General features: G+C 44.9%; 1 pseudogene; it reads left to right on the top strand.

Annotated features, from left to right (window-relative positions):
- The window catches only part of LOC121028984 (homeobox protein OTX2-like), a 46,622-nt pseudogene extending 24,379 nt beyond the window's left edge, over positions 1-22,243 (top strand).
- Positions 22,244-22,531: the final 288 nt, after the last annotated feature.

Raw genomic sequence — 22,531 nt, 5'->3', positions numbered from 1 at the left:
ACCAGGTACGGAGGCAGGGGGACTAATTCAGAGCCAAGGCTGAATGTAGCTTCTGGCTCCTCCCAACCAGAGCGCCTGTCTGGGGAAACTGAGTTAGTCTAGAGTGGACCTTCCCGCTCCTGCCCAGGCAAGGGGGCTGGCGCACAGCTTCGCACACTGTGACGACGGTCTTCTGGCCCCACCTGACCAGAAGGGCTGGTGACAACTCCTGGAAGCGGTACAGCCCAGCACAGCTCAAGCCAAGAGAAGAGCACTTGGAGTCAACAGTTTGCAGAGCAAAGTCAGAGACCCTGTTCGGCCAGGGAACGTGGGGTACAGATCAGCTCCAGTGAAGACAACAAACAGAGCCTGACTGGTTTTACATTTACTTCTCCCACTGTGCCCGGGCAGGGGATTCGCAGCCCTGCTCATCGCTGAATACAGCCCTCGGGCTGTCCCACCAGGGAACCTAACGGGAGCACCTGGGAAGCTTCACAGCCCATTCAACAGCTCTACATACACCACCGCCTGAACAGAGAGAGAGCAAAGCCCATGGCTTCTCCTGTTGGTAGAGCAAAACAGGTGGCCTCACCTAGGCAGGGAACTCAGGCACACTCTGGGCTGATTTAGGTCTCCAGGCAAGGAGGTATACGGGCCCTGGGGCCCTTCCTGCTGCCCTGCCAGGGCAGGAAGCCAGTTCACAGACCCATCTAAGACTCAATACAGTACCCAATTCTGACCATTTGTGACCAGAGAATCCAGGCAGTAAAAGAAGCCGTCCTACGGCCTCTCTTGCACGGGAACTAAGCCAGCAGTCCTACCCAACTGTTCTCAGCCAGTGACAGACACCCCCAACCCACATTCTCAGAGCTCAAACAGCTGCCTCCCCCCAAAGTAGACCATAAGAGCAGGTCCCACCTGCCCCAAGGTATTACCAGCAGACACACCCAGTAACTCAAATTGAGGTGACTGGTGAAGAATTCTCTCTGCCAAAGCAAATATGAAAAGTCTGGAAGAGGAGCCCCATTATTTAAATATGCTGATATCAACATAAGGAATCGATGATCATGAAAAATCAGGTAAATATGACACCATGAAAGGTAAATAATAAGCTCCCATTACCCTAAAGAAACAGAGATCTATGGACTGTTAGGCAAAGAATTCAGAGTAATTGTCTTGAAGTTTAGTGAACTTCAAGAAAATACAGACAGCTACACAAAATTAGGAAAACACCACACGAACAAAATGAGAATTTTGATAAAATAGCAACTATCAGGGGGAGCGCCTGGGTGGCTCAGTCAGTTGAGCATCCAGCTTCGGCACAGGTCATGATCTCATGGTTTGTGGGTTCAAGCCTCGTGTCGGGCTCTGTGCTGACAGCTCGGAGCCTGGAGCCTGCTTCAGATTCTGTGTCTCCCTCTCTCTCTGCCCCTACCCCGCTTGCCACTCTATCTCTCTCTCAAAAAAATACATGAACATTAAAAAAAAATAGTAATAAAAAAGAAGAAAATAGCAACCACCAAAAAAATAAAATAAAAACAAACCCAAAACCTAGAGTTAAAAAATACCTAACTGGGGGTGCCTGGGTGGCTCAGTCAGTTGGGCTTCCAACTCTTGGTTTCCGCTCAGGTCATGATCTCACAGTTCATGAGTTCGAGCCCCACGTCAGGCTCCTCACTGACAGTGTGGAGCCTGCTTGGGATTCTCTGTCTCCCTCTCCCTTGCTCACCCTTTCTTTCTCTCAAAATAAATAATAAATGAACGTTAAAAAAAAAAAGAAAAACACGTAACTGAACAAAAGAATTCAGTTTTGAAAGTAGACTCAACCACACAGAAAGAAGAATCCGTAACCTGGAGGATAGGGCACTGGAAATTATGCAGTCAGAGGAACAAAAAGAAAAAAAATACAAAAGACTGAAGAAAGCCTATGGGAAGACAAGGCAAGGATTTTAAGAGCAGCAAGAGAAAAGAGAGAAGGTACATACAAGGGAACCCCCAAAGGGGCTCCTGGGTGGCTCAGTTGGTTAAGTGTCCAACTCTTGGTCTCAGCTCAGGTCTTCATCTCAGGGTTGTGAGTTCAAGCCCTGAGTTGGGTTCTGCATGGGACTTGAAGTCTACTTTAAAAAATAAAAAAGGAACTCCCATAAGACTATCAGTGAATCTCTGAACAGAAACTTTTCAGGCCAGAAGAGTATAGTATATTAAAAATACTGAAAGAAAATAACTATCAACCAAGAATTCTGTACCTGGCAAAGCTGTCCTTCAGAAATGGAGGAACACTTTCCAGAACGAACAAAAGCTGAAGGAGTTCATTACCACCAGACCTGCCTTCCAAGAAATGCTAAAGGCAATGCTTTGAGTGAAAGGAAAAGAATGCTAATTAATACCAACAAAAAAACAACACAAAAAGGTAGTGTAATCCTCACTGGTAATGGCAAATATATAGTCACAGATTCTGCTGGCAAGATGCTAACAGTGGTGCATAATTCACTCACCAACTTCAGTTTAAAAGTGAAAAAAAAAAAAAAAGTGGGCAGAGGTGCTGTTTGGTGCCCTGTTCTATCCCATGTCCAGCACTCAGAGCAGTGCCTAGTGGGCAGCGATGCTGAATAAACCACTGAATAAATTCACTAAGTAGTTCTCACAGAACCATTTCTTAGAATAATCTGTGAACCGGCTGTCTGGAGTGAAGCAATAAAAACAAAAGGAGTCAAAGTGGGAGAGAGGGTGGGAACTACATTGATCAGAACATAGGAAACTGAAGCTAGTCCCTTAGAAAGAACCGAGGCCCGGTTCATGTCAGCACCCCAGGCCCAGCCCAGGATGTGAGCAGTTTAGGCTCCCAGCAAGGATGAACACAGGTGCTGGTCTCGGGCTAACTGCAAGAGATAAAATTGTACCATTAGCAGTAACACTGTTATCTTCAGTGATCCAGAAAGTAGTTCCTTTATACCCTCTGTGACAAATAACCTTATTTTTTTTCTCCTTCGGCTGTAAAGTACTTAAAATTTCAAACCTATAGTGAAGTAGAAGTTTGAATCTGGCTCTTAAGAAGGTAACAGAGGGGCGCCTGGGTGGCTCAGTCGGTTAAGCATCCAACTTCGGCTCAGATCATGATCTTGCTGTTCGTGAGTTCGAGTCCCGCATCAGGCTCTGTGCTGACAGCTAAGAGCCTGGAGCCTGCTTCAGATTCTGTGTCTCCCTCTCTCTCTCTGCCCCTCCCCCACTCGTGCTTTGTCTCTCTCTCTCTCTCTCTCTCTCTCTCTCTCTCAAAAATAAATGTTAAAAAAAATTAAAAAAAAAGTCAACAGGGAGGCATGTAAGATATTCTTGTAAGAATATATTATGCATCAGAATCCTAGTGATAACAAATGCACTGTAAACTAAATAAGGTAATATAATTTCAGGCAATGCCACTGAAACAACGGAAGAATAAAAACACTACGACTAATGGTTTCTAGCTAGTTAGAGTTCTCCCCGTGCCTAATATTCAATGTGTTGAGAGTCTATTATTAGACCTTGAATTCTACTGTTCAGGGTCAGCCCTCCAACAGAGGCAACGTGGCAGAGGAGGAAAACTGTATTCACAGTGAAGAGCATGAGCTTTTGCAGCTCAAATGTTGGGCTGTCTTTCCCACTGGGTAACTTGCTGTTTAAGTGACCTTGACCAAATGATGTCACCTCTCAGAACCTCAGTTGTCAGCTCCATAAAATAAAGGCAAAAAAAAAAAAAAAAGAGCAACTTCACAGGATTTTTTAAAGATTATATGAAGTGATGTAAATGAAATGCTCAGCCTACACTTTAACAGTCTTCATCACAATACGCTGGAATGACACATCTCAATGTTTCTCTCCTATGATCACCAGAAAGGCAGCTCTGTCATTGTCCTAGTGCTTACAGCCTCCCCAAAGGACCAGCTCTGGAACTAAATAGTGAATTAACCGATGATCAGTGTCTACTAAATGTTCCTATCTTTACGAAGAAATGATACAAAACAAGGGAAGGGGGCGTGGAATGAGGGAGTAAGGCGCCATGCAGAGGCAGCAATTAGAAGGAGCAACAGGGGAGTGGGCAGCAGCCCTCCAGAGCAGGTCAGAGAATGAGTACAAAGAAGTGTAAAGAAGAAGGTCTGGGGGGTGCCTGGGTGGCTCAGCTGGTTAAGCACTAGACTTCGGCTCAGGACGTGATCTCACGGTTTGTGGGCTCGAGCCCCGCATCGGGCTCTGTGCTGATAGCTCAGAGACTGGAGCCTGCTTCGGATTCTGTGTCTCCCTCTCTCTCTGCCCCTACCCCGCTTGCACTCTACCTCTGTCTCTCTCAAAAAATACATAAACATTAAAAAAAAAAAAAGGTCTGGGGTCCACTCGGCAGAAGCAGGAGCCAAAACGCTCGCCTCACTGCACCTCGATAATCTGCAAAGGCACCGGGGAGCCACCGAAGATGACATATGTAGCACACTGTAATAGTAGCAAAACCCATCTATCTGGGAAACTCCTGCCTATTTCTAACCTAAAAGATGTCAATCACACTCTCCCCCACGTGCATGCAGAATAAACCCTGGGGGACTATTTCTGCAGAGGGCAGAACCATTCAGCAGCCAAGGGAGACGGCTACTGAACACGGCTCAGCACACGGTAGCCAGATCACAGAGCCGAGCCCCGTGGCCACACAAGCACGCACACACGCAGGCACACAGCATGAGTGCACTAGGGGCCTGCCCCCCTACAGTAAATCCCAGCTTTCTCCAGCAGAAGGCAAAGGACAGCAGTGTGAAAATGTTTTACTGTACTTGAAAAAGGAAACAGACATCTTGTAGTTGCCTTTTGACAGAAGCCAGTTTGACAAGAGATGAAACCACAAAGATGACTCAGACAGTATGAAAAGCAGAAGAAAAAGCAAGAGGCTGTCAGCTCAAGGACACCAAGGGGAAAGGAGGAGGCTCGGGGGCAGGTAGGACTGACAGTCCTACTGCAGGAGTGCATCATCTGAGCAGAGTAAGTGGGGAGGAGGAGCAGTCAGAAGTTGGAAGAGAGCTTAGGAATAGTCACCATGAAGAATCAGAGTGGCAGACAGCTGCCCCGAAGAACAAGAAGCAACAGCTACACGGTGCTGAGCCACCACCTGAATTTATGCGACCAGGTGCCAATCTGCCCAGCTATCTGGCTTTCTCTGGCACTATTCAGGAGCCCATGTGCAAGCCAAAGGACAAAATGGTCAGGAGTATAGGGTTTGGGCAAGACCGTGATTTAATACATGGACTATGGTTTCTAAGTTGAATCAGGAAGAAAATAAAGATGGAAAGGTACAGAGCAAAAGTGTCTGCAAACTAGAGGTCTCAGTAGGATCAAACGAGAGGTAGGGTCCAAGGTGGACGGACAGGAGGGTGTGGTCCAAAAGGACATCTCTGACTAACGGTCTGAGCCCCGAGTAGACAAGGCCTAGAGAGTGGGGAGATGGAGGAAGCTGGGGAGAAGTTGGGGAGATCGCTGGTGATGAGAAGCTCCAAAACAAGACCCATGCAGCCAAGGAAAATGGGTGGGTCATCCAATGAAGCCGAGGCAAGGTGGAAAACAGTGAGGCAGTCTTGAGCGAGGAGTGGGAGTCATGACAAAGTCAGCATATTGTAATGATTACAAGGGGACAAAGGACGATTATCCACATGGCTTGATGCTCAAAAAAGCCAGGAGTGGTTACAGAAAGGTAAAAAAGCGACAACCCAGTGCTGCCGAGCCAAGCATGGGGCCCGCCAACCCCACCTTCTGAACAGCTTTGTAACTGTGCAATGATAAAATTAACCTACCTAACTTGGCAGTTCCTGCCAACTTTTATTCTGGAAGAAATCAATCTTTCCCTGCATTTATTCAAAATACATACCAGTAGACTATTTCTACAGGTTACCAGAGGTTTCCTAAGATAAAATATCCAGTGTTGGGAAATTCATCTTAGAACGTTCGAAGGGGTCACACATTTACCCACATGCTGACAGAGTATAAGGAAATTACTACTTTCATTAGGTTTTTTTTTAAATGCCAAGTTTTTACCATACCTTACACTAACTGGAAACAAAGGTTTGCCTCAACATTGAAATCTATTTCCTTGTCATTTACATTGAAGACTGCAGGGATCTGGTATATTTTTACTATCTCCCTGTCTTCCGATATTCTTTCTTTTTTTTTAATGTTTATTTTTGAGAAACAGAGACAAAGGGTGAATAGGGGAGACAGGCGGAGAAGAGGAGGAGACACAGAATCTGAAGCAGGCTCCAGGCTCTGAGCTGTCACCACAGAGCCCGATAGGGGGCTCAAACCCATGAGCCGTGAGATCATGACCCGAGCCGAAGTCGGACACTTAACAGACTGAGCCGCTCAGGCGTCCCTCCCAGTCTTCCAATATTCTGTCACGGATTCAACCTACGAACTCATTTATGATGCAGTATTTTATGTTCCTAAAGAAGTATTTCGTGGCTCTTCCACTCCTCTGAATACATTTGTTCAGGTACTGCTTCCTTGGGGAAAATTTCATGGATACTCACACTTCTAGTCCCCATTTTCCCAACTAGACGCTACCCTGTCCTTCCAGGGCACCTCCATGAGCAGGTCTGTTATCACACTCAGTACATCTGACTGTCAAACAAAACAAGCTTTATGACCTTGGGACAAGTACCTAACCTCTGAACTTTTTCATGTGTAAAACAGAGAAAATAATAGTAAGAACTTCAAAAGGATTTTGTATCAATTCATGAGTTAAAGCTAATGCCTAGAAAGCACTTACAACAGTACCTACATACAGTAAATACTACAGAAGTGTTTTCTATTCTCATAAGAATATTTATTTGTATGTCTCTATTTGTGGACTTATTAGCACCGTTAAGTTTATTTATTTTGAGAGAGAGACAGAGACAGACAGAGAGATGGAGAGAGAGAATGTGGGATGGGCAGAGGCAGAGAGGGAGAGAGAATCCCAAGCAGGTCCCATGCTGTCAAGCCGGGCTCAACACGGGCTTGATGTGGGGCTGGAACCCATGAACGTAAGATCATCACCTGAGCCAAAACCAAGAGTCTGATGCTCAATCCACTGAGCAACCCAGGTGCCCCCAGCACCTTTAAAATAGAGACCAAGTCTTAATCTCTATCCCCAATGCCTAGTACGGTGACTGGCAAATCAGAGACATTCAGCAGATGAATGCATGAATCGATCAATAGGTCAATTTCTATCTCACAAAAAATGTGAAAATGTAGATATTAAAAATAACAAATTGAAGGATTACCTTCTTTATAACCTGCCTTGTTTAAAAATAAGTTAAGGCAGGTCATAAACTACAGCCTGACATTTCAAATAGGTAAAGGAAACAAGTTAAAATTAAGGGTAGAACTCTATTATCAATACCACTAAAAAGTCAGTGGACTTCTTTTATTCAGTGTTTATTTTTGAGAGAGAGAGAGAGCATGAGCCAGGGAGGGGCAGAGAGAGAGGGGGACAGAGGGTCCGAAGCAGGCTCCGCACTGACAGCAGAGAGCACCATGCGGGGCTCAAACTCACAAATGTGAGATTATGACCTGAGCTGAAGTCAGACACTCTACTGACTGAGCCACCCTGGTGCCCCAGAAGTTGGTGGATTTCTTAAGAATTAAGTACACTTACATACATTTTGACTCTAAGAATTAGAAATTTTTCCCTTATGTTGTGGGGGTGGGGGGCCAAAGCCTTGGCTCCAGACCAGGATTTGCTATTCCATGTTTGTTTGTTTTTTAATGTTTTTAAATGTTTTATTTATTTTTGAGAGAGACACAGAGTGCGAGCAGGGGAAGGGCAGAGAGACAAGGATACACAGAATCCGAAGCAGGCTCCAGGCCAGCCAGGCACCCTGGTTTTTGTTTTGTTTTTGTTTTTGTTTATTTTTGAGAGAGAGAGAGAGCTCAAGTGGAGGAGGGGCAGAGAGAGAGGAAGATAGAATCTGAAGCAGGCTCCAGGCTCCGAGCTGTCAGCACAGAGCCTGATGTGGGGCTCGAACCCACAAACCGTGAGATCATGACCTGAGCCGAAGTCGGACGCTCAACCGACTGAGCCACCCAGGCGCCCCAGGATTTGCTACTCCTAACTTCTTCCACAGATCCAGGAACTACGGGAGAGGAAAAAGCCGTAGCAACAAAGTTCACCTACTTCATCTGTCACATGTGTGCAAGAGCGGTGTCTCAGAGCTTTTGCTGATAGAAGGGTATCCACTGCATCCAAAAGAAAATACACATTATTGTGACAAAAAGCTCAAGATGTTCATAAAGCCCACGGGTACTCAGAGAAGTGGCTCTTCTCAGTGCCCAGCAGAAAAGGGCCATCTTCTACATTTCATCTTGTCAACATTTCTAGAAAATACCTGATCTAGGATCATAACATAACCCTACTTAAACTGAGCACTGCTAATATTTAAATATTCTGGTGCTTTTCAGATTATTTCTAACACTACTGAAAATGAGTCTGTCACATAGCAGGACTTTTCCTCTTTCACTGGTCCATGCAAAAAGCCACCGTATTTGTTCAAATGGAATTCAATGAAAGTCCATGTTAAGTAAAGTCTGGGAGCATTAGGGTTTCACAGTGGAAGAGAAATGTTTATCTTATCCTCGTGGCCATCTAAGAAGAAAGCCACACAAAAAGGATGAGAGTGAAGAGTTAGAGGGAAATCTCTAGCAAGCCAGGGCTATGTCTACTTGCTGGAAGAGTCCCAATCCAATTCACGGATGGCCCTTCCACACTCTCGCCCTCACGTCCCAGGGCGGAATGTGCCAGCACAACCCAAGGTGGACTGATGCAACTCCAGCATCAGACACATACAAATACAAGCATGAACAAAGAAGAAACAAATGATTAGCAAGCTTCTCTTCTCCACATGCTGCAAGTTCTGATGGTAACCAACTCAAATACAGGCACACGAAAACATCACCTGCTTTTCCAAATAACTTCACGGCTAACTGAAATCACTTGAAGCAGTAACTGCTCTCCTACTTTCCCAAATAAGCCAGCATTAACACATATGAACATTCTCAACAGAGAAAGTGTTTAAAAGGTAAGGTTAAAGCACCACACCCACACACCCCCACACCCACACCCTAATAATAGTGTGTTTTTCTATAATTAAGCAGTAAGCTTTTTTATTATTTTTAATGAACAAAACAAAAACTGAGGTCTCAATCTGACGAGGAGCACATCACCTGAGGATTAAACCTCCACGTACGCACCCCCTAGTTCCTCATCCTCTAATTACTGCATCCATGCTTGCCTAGGAAACCTCCTCAAAGAGGCTCAAATAAAGTCATTTCCGGGCTTGCAGGTATGACTCACTACCTCTTGTTCCCACAGAGTAAGTCCTCTTGAGTTCTTAGAGGCAGGTATTTTTGCAATCTGGATAACATTTAAAAAACAAAAGGAGAATAATTATGTATTTTGAATACAGATTTCTAATGGGAATAAAAGCTAAGAATAGGTTCCTGTTCACATCAACTTTAGGAGAGAATTGTAGATTCTCAAATATGCCCATTCAATCTACATCAAGTAATCATGCAGTATTATTTTCACGGCAATATGTGGACACGAAAATGATTAAACGTGGTCATGAAAGAGACCAGAAAAGACGCTGGAACAGTAAGGCCACGGACACAACAAAGGAGAGGACAGGCAGAGGGATGTGACCTGCCACCACCAGCACCACCACCACCAAAAACACTGAAGAACTACCCCCAGGTCAGGTTCCCTGATGTTGCTTGCAAAGTGTCTACACCTCTGCCCAGAATGACACCACAACTTCAGGGAATAGTGACAAGAAAACACAGCACAGGTCACCCCGTGCCAACGGATCTGCGGCCTGGGGCAAGGGCATCTCTGAAGGTTCTATTTTAACCACAGCAGACGAACTGAAGGAGGTTCTGCCTGCAGACTTCTGAGGAAGGGCAGAATCCTTTGTAATCACAGCAAACTGTAGTAGGAATACGCTAACGGCCTCAAGGCCAAGGCCAGATGATAGCGAGGTTCTGAAACTGTCTCAGGACAGAGATGGGACCAAATCCTTGGAGGGGAAAGGGCAGGCGATGGGGCCCAGGCCTGGAGGCGGAGCCACAAGGTCCACAAGGGTCTTGGACCCCTTTCTCTGAACTCTTACCTCAACCTGGCTGCTGCTTCCAGAACCTTCTCAGCATCTTCTTCGCAGTATCACATTTTCTTTCACTGTGACGATAGCAGTCACCATTTAAAACTGAGTAAGTTAGGGGCACCTGGGTGGTTCAGTCGGTTAAGCATCCGACTTCAGCTCCAGTCATGATCTCGCGGTTCGAGCCCCGTGTCAGACTCTGTGCTGACAGTTCGGAGCCTGGAGCCTGCTTCAGATTCTGTGTCTCCCTCTCTCTCTGTCCCTCCTCCGTTCCACTCTGTCTCTCAAAAATGAACGTTAAAAAAAAAAAGTTTTTTTTTTAAACTGAATAAGTTAAAACCAACTCTTCTGGAGGAAAACCAACTACTAATTTCTACTCCCCAACTACCACACGAGGCGGTCTCAGAGCTGCTCCAGGCGGAGAGGTGGGGGAGGCCAAGGGGGAGACACGCCTGAACTCAAAGCTCTCATCAGTTTTTCGAGGGAACATTAATGCCTTCTGCTAGCTTCTCTCCTGCTACTCCTGCCTCACGCTGCAGCTAATCCACACCCACGCTGATGGCTGGGGTTTTAACTCCTCTCACAGGCAATGGCTCCCTATTGCCCTCAGGATAAAAATCCGAACTCTCCTCAAGGTAGGTTAAAAAAGCTCTTCACCAGCAGCACCCTGAAAACTGGACTGCACTCCACTGTGACCTTGAACCTATTAAAGAAAAACTGCCCCAAACCCGATCTGGAACAGAACCAAGTTGCTTACTATATAACGCATAACATCCTAGTGGGAAGAAATCAACAGCTTTCCAGATAAATCCTTTTTTCTAAGGCAATTTTTAAATGAACTTTAAGATTGAGGCTTGTTCTGGTGAACTCACTGCCATTCACCTAGATGGCTATCAATTATCAACTAGACTAGTTAGAGTCTAACGATTTTTCACCAGATATTCTTCCCAATGATGATTCAATCATTCCTCCTATAACAGACCCCCACCCCTACTAAGAGTGAATCTTTGAGTCCACCTACCAGGGGCCTCTTCCCTTGCACTGCAAAACTGTTATTAATACAATGTTGGCACATGTGCTTAACTAAACTATCTGAAGAGTTTTAACAAACCCTGACCTCAAGCAGGTCTTAATGTCCTGCAGTTTCCAGCATGTTCCTTAGTCTCTAGCCTTTGTAGGCCTTTAAATACACAGCAACCTCCCCCAGGAGCACCACCAGAGTCTGACATTTCCCCTGGCTCTCTGTCTTCTCCCAGTGTATCACAACCCTCATCTTCTCCCAGTTTACTCGTATCCATCCTCCCAAACCTGGGTATCTCATGTCAGGTTCTGCAGAAGGACGTCCTGCGTGTCTGGACCGCACGCCCTCCCCAGTGCTGTTATCACACTGCACTCCATTCCTCTCACTAGACTGGAAGCTCACTGAAGACAGCACTGGAGCTTTTTGTTTCTGTACACCCGCCTCACAGCAGAGCCTGGCTCCAAATGAGCACGTCCTAAACGTCTGTTGAATGAATGAATGCTAACAGCCCAGGGCAGGAGTCAACCTTCCGGGCAAAGGTGTTACATCCTCCAGTGCAACCCACTTTTAGATGCTCTGAGTTTGGATCAAGTTAAAATCAGACAGATAACTTGACATTAAGACTGACGTTTCTGCATCTTAGTGTTAAGGAGAGAGATGAAGCTGAAAAAAATTCACTGAAAGAGGTAATGACTGTGCAGCTTAAGAAACCATGCCTGAGAGGCACGCTGGTTCTGAAGACGGCCTCCCTCTGCACCGGGGTGGAACGGGAATCCACGAGGCAGCCCGGGCAGCACAATCTCGCACACCTGTCACACGGGGCCACTTAAACCTGAACGCCACCAAAGCCACTAAAAAGAGCACAGACAGGCCAACAGCAGCGGACTTAAATGGGAGATTTCCTGAAATTTTACAACTAGAGGAAAAATACAGGGGGTTTTAGAGGAGAAGTAAAATGTCAAAGGGGGAAATTAAAGATGGATAACAATGTTAAAGCATCCTCCCAGATCTGAGTCTTCTTGGCACAAGAACATAAAAATTTAGTTTTCCATGAAAACATGTTAGGTAAGTTTTGGGGATGTAAAGGTGGAGAATGAACCATGACAATTCAGGAGGAATTCTATTTTGCCGTTTGTTGGCTTTGGAACAGGGCTGGGAGGACTTTTCAGTGCCATAGGGGAAAGGCAGTCTCTGCCGCCCACCCACTTCCCCCAACCTTTCCTCCCTCTGGAGCACCCTCCCCGAGAACAAACCCGCTGAGGCCTGTGCAGGTGCTGCAGGACAGGGCAGACCAGGCCCAGGGGCTGCTTTCTGCACACAGATGCGAGTCTTCCTCTCATGGAGGAAAACCTCCCAAGTGTGCTTGTAGATGGTAGGGTTGAAGACTACACTTTCAGGGATCGTTTCTATAGTTTGTTAGTAGATGGTAGGGTTGATGGCAGGCTCCTGTCTACTGCTGGGGGTTGTCACACATGATCCTGGGGGGACAGGGTGACTGAACGGACAGAAGGGTAAACATAACGCTGTCCCTACACAAGCCATGGGGTCCCCTCACACTAGCTCAAGCAAGTACAGGGCACGGCACAGGTGGTCCACACACACTTTTTCTGGCTGACTTTCTCACAATATGTCATGGCTCTTCATCCAGTATATTCTCCCAGAAAGGGCTCAGTGTTTATCATTTTTTTGAAGATCGCTTCAAGACCTTAGACACTGACCTGAATAGTAACTGCGAGAAGCCCATCTGCCAGATCTAAGCAGTAAAAATATGCCTTACTCTGAGCACAAAGGACAGGACAACCACGGCTAGCCAGGGAGGACACGGTTAGAGCCGTGGAAGGCAGGGAAGGGGGCTCCCGTCTCCAAAGTTCTAGAGTTCTCTTTACTCACTACAGAAGAGCTAGTATTCACCCAAAGATCTTATATTTAATAGATCGTTAGCCTACCTGAGAACAAGTGAATTCATTTTTTTTTGTATTTCATTTTATACCACTCAGCCTTTCTCACTCTTGCACATCCACACTTAGAAAAAAGAATGAGTAATATTAAAACAAAGGAACGGTACACTGAACGGCCCTCGCACACCGAGACATAAAACGTATGTGATACTAGCCGACATTCTACACATCTATGAAAACTTTCAGGGAGACTTATAATAGAGCACGTGGGAATCCCCCACATGAATTTAAGAATCTTCTGACTGGACTGAAAGTAGACTTGAGGGGCCAGGGAAAGGATTTCCCCTGTGGTCGATTCAAAACGTTATTCTGTTTCTGAGTCGTCATACCAAATAACCATGAAGTGAGCAAAAACTCTCTTAAAATGTATTTTTTGAACTCTCCCCCCTCCCCCAGTACTGAACTCTAAGACTGACTGAAAGACAAAATACTAGAACATACTCAAAATGGTTTCTTAAAAATAAGCTCACAATAAGTAGGAACATGAAGGTCTAATGTTCTGGAAACACACTCTAACCAGTCCAGCTAAATGAAACATCCACACCTGTTGATGAAATTAAGGGTCTGCAGATGTGGATTTGCAAAACTGATCATTCTGGAGCATCACAAATTTCTCACAAGGTTTTCTGAAACAGTAAGTTCCCTTAGAGCACATAAAATGTTGATTCAATGAACAAAAACCCAATTTATAGATCATTTCAAGAACATTCCTGTCAGATGCTAAAACAATAATACATCATTCTTTTAAAATTCTTTTTTCCTTTTTAAATTCTTAGAAACTGACTTGAAACGTAAATAAAGTCATTTGAGTTGTGTCCGAAAGGAGTAATCAGACACACAAAAAATCAAAGTCATCAAGAAATTTACCCCACAAACAACACAACAAGTGATCTGTAATCTCAACTCCTAAGGTTCAGCTGCTTTCCAGGGGGCCAAGGCGTGTGGTAGGCTAGCCTATTATGATATTAGGACAGGTGTCGGAGAGCATTAAAACTCATAAATGTTTAACACAATTTTATAATAGAAAGATTTCCACCACGTTAAGTAGAATTAAGTATCTTGCAGTGTTTACTAGATAAGCTTCAGTATGGATAAAAATGTTCTTATGCTAAACTTTTTTTCCCAACAGTAAGGGAGACACGAGGCTTCCTTGTGCTAGAAGAATAAAGTACAGGCTGTGCAACCATCTGAGCAGAACAAAGTAGGCTGTGTGGTACAGGAGATAGCGTCCAGGGTATGAAGATTTTTACAATTTTTTTTTTAAAGTAAGCTCTGTGCCCCATGTGGGGCTCGAACTCACAACCTGAGATCAAGAGTCGCTTGCTCACAGACTGAGCCAGTCAGGTACCCCCAGGGTATGAAGATTTTTTTAATAAAACCAATAAACCAAACATAAAAGGAATGGAATGAAGACTCAATACAGCTACTAGATACTTCAAATCCCACTTAAGCCTAAGAAACTTTTATTTATTCTTAAGGCTTTAAACACAAAATCTACGCATTTGGAGTACAACAAAATAATAGACGTGGCTTAGACATAATAGGGCACAGGTAGATGAGACAGTTAACGAAACTCTTAAATTGAGTCTACGCTGTGCTTAGTGACTCGCTTCCAAAGAGCAGAGAATGGAAGAAGGTGGGAAAGAAATTTACACCTGGCAACACTACCCTGGCCAGGTGATCAAGGTCAACATCATGAGGGACAAGGCATGTCCCCTTCATACAATGTGGCAGGAATATCACTTCGCTTCTGTGGTCTTCCTCTCAAAAGCCCATCACTCCAGTCCAATCAGGAAAAACCACGAGAAAAACCCAAACTGAGGGAAATTCTACAAGGTATCTGACCAGTACTCCCCAAACTGACAATGTCATCAGACACAAGGAGAGTCTGAGAAACTGTCACAGACCAGAAGAAGTGAAGTAGGCAGGACAATAAAATGGAATGTGGATCCCAGAACAGGAAAACGACGTTAGGGAGAAACCAGTGAAATGTGGACAAAGTGCGGGTTTTAGTTAATAGTAACGTAGCAACGCGTGCTCTTTAATTGTGACAGATGTCGCAGGATAATGTAAGAAGCAGCAGTTGGGGTAATGGGGTGAGGGGCATATGGGAGCTCTCTGTACTATCTTTGTGACTTTTCTTCAAGGCTGAAATTATTCTACATAAAGGGCTTCTTCGAACTTTCCAAAACTGAGTCCACAGCCCCAGTCGGATACTTGAGTGTGTTCAGTAGCACTGCTTCCACCAACACACATAGGCTAGGACCCTGACCATCCGGTGCACTGACCCGCGGACACTCTGGCCAACCTGGGAACCTGCGTCGGATGCCAGGAGATCACAGATGGCGTGCATGTGACGAGAACAAACATCTCTCAAGTGCCTAACACCCCCATCTGAAGTGAAAAATAGGCAGTTTTATGCAAGAAAAAAAAACAAAGGCTAAATGGGTTGGCCTGCAGCCATCAGTGCTCTGCGAGAACACATGACAAACCAGCCTTCATCCCCACTTAGCAAATACCACTGCCAGAATCCAAGCAGGTGTGAAAAAGAGTTATGCAGACTTCCCTCGTGCCCACGAGCTTTGTAGCCTATTTCTTTACCCTAAAAAAGGTAAACCAGAGAAGTGAGGGCACAGAATTCCTTTAAGGGTTGGTGGGAGAAAGGGGAGAGGGTAGGCCATATTAAAGAAAAACCAGGTCTTTGACCAAACAGCACGTCAGTTGTTACCTATTTGCAAGTATCTGTCCGGACAGGGAGCGTGTGGTACCATGTGAGCCGTGTTTTTTAAGAAGGAGGCAGTGGCGCAGTCGGTTGAGCGTCCGACTTCGGCCAGGTCACGATCTCGCGGTCCGTGAGTTCGAGCCCCGCGTCGGGCTCTGGGCTGACGGCTCAGAGCCTGGAGCCTGTTTCCAATTCTGTGTCTCCCTCTCTCTCTGCCCCTCCCCCGTTCATGCTCTGTCTCTCTCTGTCCCAAAAATAAATAAACGTTGAAAAAAAAAAAAAGAAGGAGGCAAAGCCGCTGAAGTGCTGCTCAATATAGAAAAACGTTTTGTCTTTACAGAATAAACATGTGCTAGGATTCTGTTGGCTGCAACGAATTTCTTTAATTGCCCTGAATTTCAATCGAAAAGGAAATCTGGGGATTTATCTTCTCTAACCCAACAATTCCAGAATCTACAGACTAGAGGAATATGCAGTACTTATTAGGCCAGAAACTTTACATATAAACATCTTCAAATTTCTTCAGAAAATGAATATACTGTCAATCGAAATTATAACAGTTTTAAAGGGACGGTGGCCAATTACTTAAAGTTCAAGGGGGAAAAAGTGGTGCAGAAATAGCCTAGGAAAATCTGAAAAAGTGTGATGATGATGATGATGAAGAAGGAGAAGGAGGAGGAAGAGGAGGAGGAGGAGGAGGAGGAGGAGGAGGAGAGGGGAGTCTTGTTCCAGTGGCTCTGATCATTCCAACAGCGTGGTACTGGCTTGAACCGACAGGTCAACGCAGAAGAAAACACCTCTGAAAATAAAGCAAACATTAAAAACTGGTTCACTTACTCAAACATTTACGGTGTGCACTGGTGATGGCTGCTGGGTGGTGACACAAAACAGGCAAAGACAGTCAAACCAAAAGGACAAAGTACACGAAAACTGGTTAACCATATGGGGAGGAAATCAGTTAGATACTTTTCTCGCACCTTACACCTGAACACATCTCAGATAAATACTTAATTATATACAATATCCCAGCAGTACTAGAATAAAACGTAGCTGCATGTATAATTTTGTCATGAGAAAGATGGAGTTCCAGAATAATCACTGTGAAACATGTTCATCTAAATGTCAATACGGTCACGATTAAATAAATGACTCTCTAGCCACGTGGATTATCGTGTAGTTGTTAAATTGCTGGTGGAGACATTTATTTATTAACATGAAAGTGTATTCAAGTAGAAAGGTAAGTTACAAAAATGTTGTGTACAGTAAGAGGACCTACATGTGGGTATTAAAGAAAACAGTGAGGGGCGCCTGGGTGGGCTCAGTCGGTTATGCGTCTCGCTCTTTTTTTAATGTTTATTTATTACTTTTGAGAGAGAGAGAGAGAATGGGGGAGGGGCAGAGAGAGAGGAGATAGAGAATCCCAAGTAGGCTCCCTCCACACTGTCAGCACAGAACCCACATGGGGCTCGATTTCATGAACCGTGAGATCCTGACCTGAGCCAAGAGCAAGAGCCAGACGCTCAACCGACTCGAGCCACCCGGGCGCCCGACTTAAGTGTCCACCGGACTCTGGGCTGACACTGTGGAGCCTGCTTGGAGACTCTCTCTCTCCCTCTCTCTGCCCCTTCCCCGCTCGTGCTTGCTCTCTCAAAATAAATAAATAAACAGTAAAAAAAAGAAAACACTGGGAAACACCCACTGTTCTACAAAGATGCCAATTCTCCTCAAATTAATCTATAAATTCAGCGCATGAACTCAATCAAAGGAAGGTTTTTCAATGGACGCAACTCTAAAATGCGTATCAGAGATCAAAAGACAAAAAGTAACAACAGTTTTAAAGAAGAACAAAGAGAGGGGAGGATTGGTTCTACCAGACAACAACACAACACAGAGAAATAAAGACAATAAAGAAAGTGTGAAATTGGAGCGGGGGGGGGGGGGGGAACAAGTAGGCCAGAGCGTAAGATAACCCCCAAAAGGTCTCCACAAATGGACCACAGGACCGCACCGCACCGCACTGTGGTGCAGCCAAGATGAACCGGTTCACAAGCATTGCCAGGAAAACCTGCTGTCCAGAGAAAAATAACACGAGGTTTCTAGACCTCCCAACAGACACATAACTCCATTTTAAATGGGTTGCAGGTGAAACCGTGGAAAGCAAAACTTTCAAAACTTGTAGTAGAAAACGGAGGAGAATATTTCTATACGACCTGGCCTAAGGAAGAATTTTAAAAATAAGGCACAAAGAATGCCAAAGAAAAGGACTAGTTAAATCTGACTGCATCTAAAGGGAACTCTTATTCAGCGAAATGTATTATTTCAAAAGTGAACAATTAAGCCCCAAACCAGGAGGAAAGTATACACATAGAGATAACAAAGAATGGATAAGAAAAATATATAAAGACTGTCTACAAATTAACTTAAAAAAAAAAAAAAAAGAGGGGCACCTGGATGACTCAGTCAGTTAAGCACCCAGCTCTCAATCTCAGTCCAGGTCATGATCTCATGGCTTGTGGGTTCAAGCCCCATGTCAGGCTCTGCATTGATAGTGCAGAGACTGCTTGGGATTCTCTCTCTCTCTCTCTCTCTCTCTCTCTACCCCCTGCTCTCTTGCTGTCTCTAAAAATAAATTTAAAACACCGTGTAAAAAGCATAAAATAAATAAAATAAAATAAAATAAAATAAAATAAAATAATAGGAAAATGGGCACGTAATTGGAATTCACACTTCACAGTAGAAACCCCAGGAGCTAACAAACACATAAATTCTCAATCTCACCAGAATTCAACAAAATTCTAATTAAAACCACACTGAGATACCATTTCATATCCATGAAACTGGAAAAATTAGTCTGACCATGACAAGTGTCTTAAGGGTATAAAGCAAGGTAAAACCACTTCAGGGAGAAATTTCATTACAGTGTAGTTATGAAAGTTGAAGTTGTCCATATCCTAAGACCCAGGAATTTTCTGGTTACATAACCAGATGAACTAAGTACATACATTAAGGAGATATATAAAAAATGTTCATAGCCACATTTTTTTTTAACAGTGAAACACTGCAAAACTTCAATGTCAGTCAATAGGGAAATCTATTTAAAAATTATGACATATTTATAAAACTGAATACCGGAGGGGCGCCTGGGTGGCTCAGTCAGTTAAGCATCCAACTTCAGCTCACATCATGATCTCAAAGTTCATGGCTTCGAGCCCCGCGTCAGGCTCTGTGCTGACAGCTCAGAGCCTGGAACCTGCTTCTTGCTTCTGTCTCTCCCTCTCTCTCTCTACCCCTCCCTCACTCAGACTCTATCTCTCTCCCTCTCTCTCTCAAAACTAAGTAAACATTTAGGAAAAAAACTGAGTATTGCAAGACCATTAATATGGGTGACTACAGCTACGGACATTAATATGAACAAATCTCAAAAAACGTAAAATTAAGAGGCACCTGGGTAACTCAGTCGGTTAAGCGTCCAAGTCTTGACTTCCACTCAAGTCACAATCTCCCGGTTGTGAGATGGAGCCTTGCATCTGGCTTAGTGTGAAACCTGCTCGAATTTCTTTCTCTCTCTCTTTCTCTCTCTCTCTCTCTCTGCTCCACCCCTGCTCACGCTCTTTCTCAAAATAAAATAAACAAACCTTAAATAAAATAGTATTGGGCCAAGAAGGCAAGAACAGAACACACAACATGCACCGCGGTGAACCCTGAGATCTTTGTGCCGCTAGGTCTCCTTTAGCGCTGAAGGGCTTCCTCCCCCAGCCACTGGGAGTGCTGCAAGCTGACAGTTCTCAGCTGAGCAGGGTCACCTCGCCCAAGTCATGTCCCCTCTCCAGGGGCAGCTCAGTGCCTGACCCCTCACCCAGAGCTGGGGCAATTCTGAAGGGCTAGCCCGCCTCTCCACTCCCCTTGGGATGGGCTGAGGGCTTCCTTGTGACTGCACCGCAGCCCAGTCTCTCTCTCTGCCCAGTCCTGCTTCCGTCTCTTTCGCAGGCGTTAATCCTAAAACTTCCTTAGTAAACTTCCTGCATGTTTATCTGCTTCTCAGAGTCTGCGTTCCTTGGAACTCTACTTTCTTTCAACAGATACAATTTATATCTTGTTTGAAAACATGCGCCACAGCAAATTTAGGAAGGCTGAAATCATACCAAGTATATTTTCTGACCACAGTGGAATGAAACCAGAAATCAAAAGCAGAAGGAAAACTGGGAAAACTCACAAGCATGTGAAAATTAACTGACACGCTCTTGAACAACCAATGGGTCACGAACGAAATCAAAAGGAAAGTTAGAAAATATCTTGGAAAAAAAACCGAAAATGAAAACACAACATATTAAAACTTCTGGGATATGACAGAAGCGATACTAAGAGGGAAGTTCTTGGTGAGAAACACCCACGTTAAGAAAGAGGAAAGATTCCCAAATAAATAAGCTAACCTTACACCTCAAGGAACTTGAAAAAGAGCAAACTGAAGTCTAAAGTTAGCAGCAAGAAGGAAAGAATAAAGATTAGAGCATAAATTAAAAAAGAGAGCAAATAGGGAAAAAAAAGGCTAAAACTTGTTTTTTTTAAAAAAAAAGAGCAACAGAATTGGCAAGCCTTTAGCTAGACTAAGAAAAAAAAGAATGCTCAAATAAATAAAATCAGCAATGAAAGAGGAGACAATATAACTGATGCCACAGAAACTAAAAGGATCAAACAAGGTTTGATCAAACAAGGTTAACAAACTGGAAAATGGAAAAAAATGGAAATGGAAAAGAAATGGAAAAAAATCCTAGAAATACACAACCTGCAGAGACCAAATTAAGAAGCAACAGAAAATTTGAACAGATCTCTAACTAGTAAGAAGTACAATCAGTAATCCAAGGCGCCCCAACAAAGAAAAGCACGGGACCAACAGCTTCCCTGGTGAATTCTACCAAATATTTTAAAAGGCACTAAAGTGAATTCTTCTCAAACTGGTCCTGGTGTAAAGACCGACATGGAGACGAATGGAACCAAAGAGGGAGCCCAAAAATACACCCACACGCACACCCCACAACTGGTCTTCAATAAGAGTGCCAGGAGGAAGAGGACACAAAAGGGAAAGGATAATGTCTTCAATAAATAATCAGAAAAACTGGATATCCTCATGCAAAGGAATGAAACTGGACCCTGATCTCACACCACATACAGAAGTCAACTCAAAGTGGGTTAGAGACTGAATCCTAAGGCCTGAAGCTGGACGACTTCTAGAAGAAAACACAGGAAGAGGATGCCTACAGAACAGCACCTCTGTCTGTCTGCCTTGCCCTTAGTTCCATCACTCCAAACCCACCTACCAAGGACCCAGAACCTGCCCACCCCAGGAGAAGAGAGACCTTCTAGCTGGGTACCCCCAATCGAGAGGGTACTTCCAAACATTGCACGTTGCACGTCCAAACGTTAGCAGGGTATCTTAAGCAATCACCTTACACAGTCAATGGGCTGAGTCTGACCACTTCGGGCATGTACCTGCTGCGCCCCTCAGTGGGCCACCTGGCCACCCCCCACCACCCAAACAGAGTCAGGAGAGGACAACGTTCACCCAGGTGCAGCCAGACACGCTCGAAGTGCTGTCTGCTAAGACCTGGTACCCTGACATCTTCATGCCGTGGAGGTGGTGCTGAAAATCAGCTTGTCCAGGTCCAGGAAAAAGAACCAGGCTTAAGAATCAACGGGCTAAGTGCTGCCAGTAGCAGCAGCAACAACAGAAGGGAGGTCAAAACCAAGTCAAACAAAGCCAAAATGAAGAAATCTCCAGGTCAGGAACCGAGTTCACAGAGTGGAACAAGCGGCCAATTCGCTCCCTTCTCTAGCACCTCAGTGCCCACCATTTCCAGAAGCAGTGCTCTCGAGTCTATCTGGACTCCAGATTCTGTGTCCCCACTGTCATATTCCTTGTCCCCCTCCTCTTCCTGCATACACAGGTCCTAGCCTGTGATCCATACACAGGCTTCAGACGACGGTCAAGGATATGCTGCTCAGCTTCCTATTTGGGGGCACGGGCCAAGGATGTCACCTGACCCCCATGTGTCACCAGCTTCCTGGACCAGGGGACACACTCAGCCCTATGGGTACCGGTGCAGCCACCAGCTATCTCAACCAGTCCTTAGCTTCTCTTTCCACCCAGGGTTATGGAGCTTCAAGCTTGCGTTTTAATTCAACCACTGATTGCTTGCATTGTAAGGACCCAACTGCCTCCTGGAAGCTTCCCTTCAATGCTCACTGCCTGGATTATAAAGATCAGACATCTTCATAGCAATTCCAGGTTTTATGAAGCCCTGCAGAAGCTCTTTTTGTGAGTGATTTTCAAAGAGACCGGGCTGGACGTTCCAGTGTCAGCCAGGCATTAGTTCAAAGAGTTAGAGGTGATGATGCTCTGACCTTCTGATCAACGTTCTGGGAGTCACAGGAGGAGGAATGAAGGCCCTGAGAGGGACCTACCAACCAGCAGCCTGAAACGGACAGACAGGACTACTTAGGATCCTGGCATAGTTTTAGATCACTGGTTCTCCTGACTTGCAAAATGATCAAAAGCATTCCAGCCATGTGCAGCCAAACACCAAACGAAAAGGTGAGGGAAAGAAGGGAGGGAAACAGCCTTCCTAAGCAGAGGTGTTCCAATGCTCTGGCCAGTCTCTGGCTGAACCTTAGGAATGGACAGTGCCTCAAGCTCACTCACGTTTCATGACCAACT

Source organism: Herpailurus yagouaroundi, unplaced genomic scaffold, assembly GCF_014898765.1.
Source record: "Herpailurus yagouaroundi ecotype Mexico unplaced genomic scaffold, PumYag 100, whole genome shotgun sequence".
NCBI classification, from domain to species: Eukaryota; Metazoa; Chordata; class Mammalia; order Carnivora; family Felidae; genus Herpailurus; species Herpailurus yagouaroundi.
The sequence above is the reverse complement of the archived record's forward strand: the minus strand, read 5'-3'. Positions and strand labels throughout refer to the sequence as shown.